Source organism: Triturus cristatus, chromosome 2_1 (assembly GCF_964204655.1).
Source record: "Triturus cristatus chromosome 2_1, aTriCri1.1, whole genome shotgun sequence".
NCBI classification, from domain to species: domain Eukaryota; kingdom Metazoa; phylum Chordata; class Amphibia; order Caudata; family Salamandridae; genus Triturus; species Triturus cristatus.
In genome coordinates, this window is record NC_140581.1 from 669,723,604 (window position 1) to 669,729,417 (window position 5,814).

At 46.5% G+C, this 5,814-nt stretch overlaps 1 pseudogene; it reads left to right on the top strand.

The window, feature by feature from the left end:
* The first annotated feature begins 2,815 nt into the window (after positions 1-2,815).
* LOC146865734 (uncharacterized) lies at positions 2,816-4,569 on the top strand (annotated as a pseudogene).
* Positions 4,570-5,814: the final 1,245 nt, after the last annotated feature.

The window sequence follows — 5,814 nt, forward strand, 5'->3', positions numbered from 1 at the left end:
ACGAACACGCGGAATTGCTTGTTCGCGATGCTTTTTTCCTGTTTGCGAATGCTGTTTGCGTGCTCGGGGGAAATATCTTGCGGACACACATTTTGAGAACGCGAACAAGCAAAAAATTCTGCGAAGCCGCGGAACGCAGAATTTTGGGCAATTCTGCTTTCTCCGCGGAACGTGAAATTACACAAATTCCGCAAATTCTGCGAGCGGAACGGAATTTACCGCCCAGACCTAGGTACAATGCAATGGCCAAGAGGTACAGTGAGGAAAGGGTTGCAGGCAGGTGCAAGTCCAAAACAGACATTACAATGAATGCTTGTAAAAACACGCCTCCCTGCCAGCATCAACAACACAACAGAGCCAGCCCCAACAAATCCCTGGACCAATGGGAATTCCTCAGCCAACACAAAGTAAAAGGTCAGCCTTCCCCCAGTCCATCAGGAGCTGCTCCACGTGTGGCACCCACATCTTCTGCCCTATGTCAACCTCCCTCACAGAGTGCACAAGCGGGACGTCTTCCAGAGCTGCAGGACTTAGGGAAAGGTCTGTCCTCACAGAGAGGGAGAGGAGGCTTATGTTTAGTCTGAACATTTGTGTGGCCTGACTTGAACAGGACAATGATGAGGGCCACCTCATGGACATAAAAGGGGCCTTGTGTCTCCCCTATAGATGGACAATGCCTGTTCATTTTCTAGGCCTGGGCGGTAAATTTCATTCCGCTCGCGGAATTTGCGATATTTTGACATTTTCGCGTTCCGCAGAGAGCGCAAAAATGTGAAAACTTTTGCAATCTGCCGTGAAACAGAAGTATTTTTCTTGTTCATGCTTTAAAAATGCGTTCTTGTGCACGCGGTGGCAACTTTCCGGGTCACAGCGTTCGCCGACAAGTTTTCCTATCCGTTCGTGTGCGCCACGAGATGTTGGATTGTTGGTAGCCGGTCACGCTATCCCGCGATAGTTTGCGATCGCGAACACGTCATTCCACCCAGAACAGGAAATAAGCATCGCAAGCAAGATGGCCACGACCATTAGCAACCGCATGGGCAAGTTGGAGATATATTTCCCCGCGAGCACGCAAAAACACATCGCGAACGGGCGAAAGTTCCGCGTGCTCTTGAAGATTTTGAGCAATTTCGTGATAATTTGCAAAAGTCAATTTCACAAATTCCGTCCACCCCTATCATTTTCCCACACTGTCCAGTCCGACGTTTCCCCTCTCCTTTTTCCCATCCTCTTCATAGATTTATTAGTTAGTTAGTGTTATGTGTAGATTTAGTGTAGTGATTAAATAGTGTTAGGTGTGTTTAGCTTTTTACTTTTTAGATAGTCACTTTTTAGTGCTTTTGTTTAAGTTTCTTTTACCTTTGGGTGGGGGGTTGATGTGTTTTTGGACTTGTTAATAAACAAAAAATTAAAATACAAAAAAATATATTATTGTTTAGAATGTATGTTTAGTTAGTTGATGTATAGGTTAAGGTGTCTATGTGCCATCCCAGATGTGCTGTAAGGGGGGTTGATTTTTAACATATGTTGTTATGTGTATAGTCTTAGGTAAGCTAGTTAGTTTAGTGTAGTTTTATATTAGTACATGTTAGGTTAGTGTAGTTTAGGTTTAGTAAGTTTAATCAGTTAAGTATTTTAAAAGTGTATTTTATAAAATAAATTCCCAATGGTTGATGCTTTGTGCTCCCATTCATTTTTGCTGTGTGGACATATCCTTTTGGATTGGTAGTGGATCATGACAGATGCATTCCCCCTCCCCAATGTATTAGAATTCTGCAAATGTGATTACAGCATCTTCAAGGGACAGGCTACCAACAGACATCATTTTAAATGTGTTTTAAACAAAACGATTGATGTTTAGGGTATCAAAGTTAATTTGGGGAAAAATAGTTTTGTATTGCTCTGAGGAAAAATTATCCATAAATGTTTTTTTTGCTAGGGCATATTTACACAGGATGCACTGTGTGCTTTGTGCTCTGCACAGCATAGGTTGACGGCTGAGTGTATGGTGTTGGGATACTTTGTGACATCTTTGATTACACTGGTCCACACAAAGTCTTAAGTTTCCACATGGGTGTTCAGAGGATATATGCTTAACATTCTTCACAAGTCATCCTGACGCCTCTTTACATGTTTCCACACAGACTTATACTTTGTGGACAACACTGTGAACAAATTGGCAAGTGTTTGATGAGGGATGTAGTGATGTACGTTACAGCTAACCTTTGCACGTATTTGAACCATTATATATTTTTGAGCTATGGCTCCTACACCATTCCTCTTCTTTGTGCTTGATGGAATATTTGTGAATATGTGACATGTTGAGTGAACTGTTTTACATGTGTCATGCCATGACATACATCTTTTAAAAGAATGTCCTGCACATTGAATATGTGTAGTTCTTCTGGGTATATATTTGTCATGTATTATTTGTAGACACTTCATGTGGCTTTACAATGACGTGAGTATTGTTGCAAGTCACAATCAACATCATGGGCATGTACTAATTCATTTTGTACTGAGACAGCGTTGTCTTAGAGATCAAAGCATTGTTTAAGTCACACCTGTCAGGCCCTTACAATGTCTATCATGGACACAGAGTTATCATATTCACTTTGACAAATGTTCCCTGATTAGAAGCAATGGCTATCCTGAACATGCATTGTTGAGACATATTTTTTTTAATTGGCCAGAGGCAACTTTTTGAGAAAACCCGAGGCCCGCCGCGAGTCCGTTATTCTGCTATCGATTGGCTGTGGTTTGGTGATGGCGGCTGCTTTCTAGCGTCGGTGAAGGCATGAGAGATGACACACAGAGAGGGGTGATGTAAACCAAGAGAGAGGTGACAGGCAGAGGGGTGACAGGAACCGAGGGGGTGATGACTGGCAGAGTGGTGATGGAGGAGGGCGTTGGAGTGGGCCCAGGGCCAGACTTCGATATTGATAAAGTAAAGCGTTTAATCAAATTGAAGAATGAGTCGGAGGCCGAGCAGTAGGGGGTGGGCTTTAACATGCTCGCTGTGGCCCTCCTGGAGGTGGGCAAAGCCCTCTGGGACCGCAAGTGCCCCATGGAGGAGAGGGCCAAGCTCTGGGAGGGGGTGCAGATGTGGGTCCTGCGCTGGCTGCTGGGGAGGGAGCCCCCTTCTGAGGAGGAGCGCACCTGGCTCCTGGAGGAGACGGACCCCTGGGAGCTGGACCCCGAGGCGCTGGAGCACCTGCGGGCCGAGATCAGGACCCGGATGCTGCCCCTAGTCAGACAGGGGCTGCGCTGGGCCAGCTACACCTCGTTCACGGCCCAGGAGTGAGGGGACAAGAGCAGGCTGTACCAAGGCCTGGCCGACCTCAGCAAGAGGGTGTCTGAAGAGCTCTCTGCAGGGGCCCGGGGCCCCTCCAGCCTGGAGAAGGAGCTGGCGCAGCTGACGCACCAGTGCCGGCAGCAGACCTCGGAGGTGGTGGCCAGGATCGAGTGTACACTGGGCCCGAAGAGACCAGTGGCGAGGACGCACATCCCACCTGCAGGACACCAGCCGCTGGCCAGGAGAACGCCAAAGCCAGATTGCAGCCAATCCAGTGACGTTGACGAGGGAAGCAGGAATCGATCAGGAAGGCCAACAGAAGCAGACAGAATTAAAATCAGGGCTCCTGGACTCTCTGATCCCTTCGGACCAAGTTGACGATTGCAGCCAATCCAGAGATGTTGATGAGGGAAGCAGGAATCGATCAGGAAGCTTCCAACAGAAGCAGACAGAATTAAAATCAGATTGCAGCCAATCCAGAGATGTTGATGAGGGAAGCAGGAATCAATCAGGAAGTTTCCAACAGAAGCAGACAGACTGGATATCAGGGCCCCTGGACTCTGTGACCCCTTTAGAGCGCTCTGATGGCAGCCTGAGAAAATTGGTATCAGGGCTGTGGAACAGTGATTTCTTTTGGAAGTGGACAACAGTGGCTTTTGGCCTCATCTATCTCATTACGTTTGCTGTGGTTATTGTTATGTCGATCTCAGGTCCATCTGCTGTACTTTTAAGAAGCGACAATGGTTGTTATCGTACCGACTGGATGCCGTCAATGAATAAATATTTCTGGAACAAAGAGGAAACGGTTTGGAACACATCGTCGAGGTTGTGTCAAGAGAAGAATGGCACACTGGCTGTACTCCATGATGAATCACAAGTGAGTGAACTACTCAAAGAATACGGTAGGAGATATCCATGGATTGGTCTTTATAAATTGGAGGAAGAATTCCAATGGTTGGATGGAACTAGATGGAACAGCACTATGTTCCCTGTAATTGGATATGGTGACTGCGTCTACCTGAGGAAGGATGCATTTTCTGTAAATTAATGCACCATGAGACGGAGTTCCCTTTGTCGAAGAAAACCATGTAACTGACTACAATGTTCCATCGGTTATCCTGTGATCCCCAAAATGTCTTCTTTTTTGTGTCTGTTTTAAGATCTGAATGGATGTTGACTTTGCAAATGTTGCTAGAATTCTATATAATAGAAGAACCACTAATACTATTTCTTCCTGCTAGGCAAAGAAGGTTAAAGGGCGCTCAACCTCGGACCTGGGGGAACTGGGTTCGAGTCTCGGTAACGACGTTAACCATCCTGTGATTCTGGGCCAATCACTTAATCCCCGTGCCTAACAAAAAAAAAAATGAATGTGTGTCCTCATGTAACGTAACTGGTGCTATGTAAAGCGCTCTGATACCTGATTGGATTCGGGTCAAGTTTGCGCTATATAAAACTCTGAAAAAAAAAAAAACACTCAACATAGTGGCTCAATTTTATTTACATGTGCAGTATCTAAGGCAGTAGAGTGGCCCAGTTCTTTGGGCAACAACACAACATTGTGTGAATGCCCGGTGGGGGGGGGGGGGGGGGGGGCTGACAGAGTCTATGGAAAAACATGTGCAGAGACATGTTGAGGAAGAGGCAGAGTTCAGGCCTCCACCGATGTGCAGGGGTGCCTGTGCTGTGTGGAAGAATGTGTATGTGCAGTAAGGTCCTCCTCCATGCACATGTACAATCTTCAACTCAACTCAGACACCCCATGGTTCATGTTTGCCATCATCGGTGGTAGCCTGCCACCTTGAGTCACAGAGCAGTCTGGTTCACGGGGCTGCATCATATTGGTGTCAATGAGATGCAGCCCTGTGTAGCCAATTTGTATGAGCGTGGTGTTGAGGCAAGGAGGCCAATGTGACACTCTGCCACCTCTCCAGGAAATATAGCCCTTTGCTTGTTCATGTTGCCCTTAGTTTGTAGTCTGATGTATATTATTTTTGGTCTATACTGTATTGTTTTAATGTGCAGCTTTACAAGTTTGTAACACCACCATTATGTGTTTTTAACATATATTCAATGACTAAGGAGATATGTGTCTATACCCCCAGGGACCATCTTGTCTGGAAAGAGATCAGCAGTCAGTGTGGGTGTGCACTGAGTGATATTTGTTTGGACATGAGTAACATTGGTGTCCACCCCTCCCCTTTCCCCCAGTCCCTGGTTGTTACTTACCCTGTTGCTGATGTAGCTGGTCATGTTCAGCACTCTCCTGTCCCTGGACTCCAACCACCTACTCCCCGCAGACACCAGTTCCTCCAAGGCATCCAGCTCCTCCTATGGTGCTGGACTCCCACCTCCGATCTGCTGCATGGCGATTGTTGAACAGTTTCTGCTTGTTCTTGCGCTTAGCATCATGCCAGCGCTTCTTGCAGTCGGTCACTGTCCTCTTGACCTCTGCTAAAGCATTCACCTTGGGTACGATGGACTGCCATATTGCATTTTTGGTCCCCAATGACACTGTT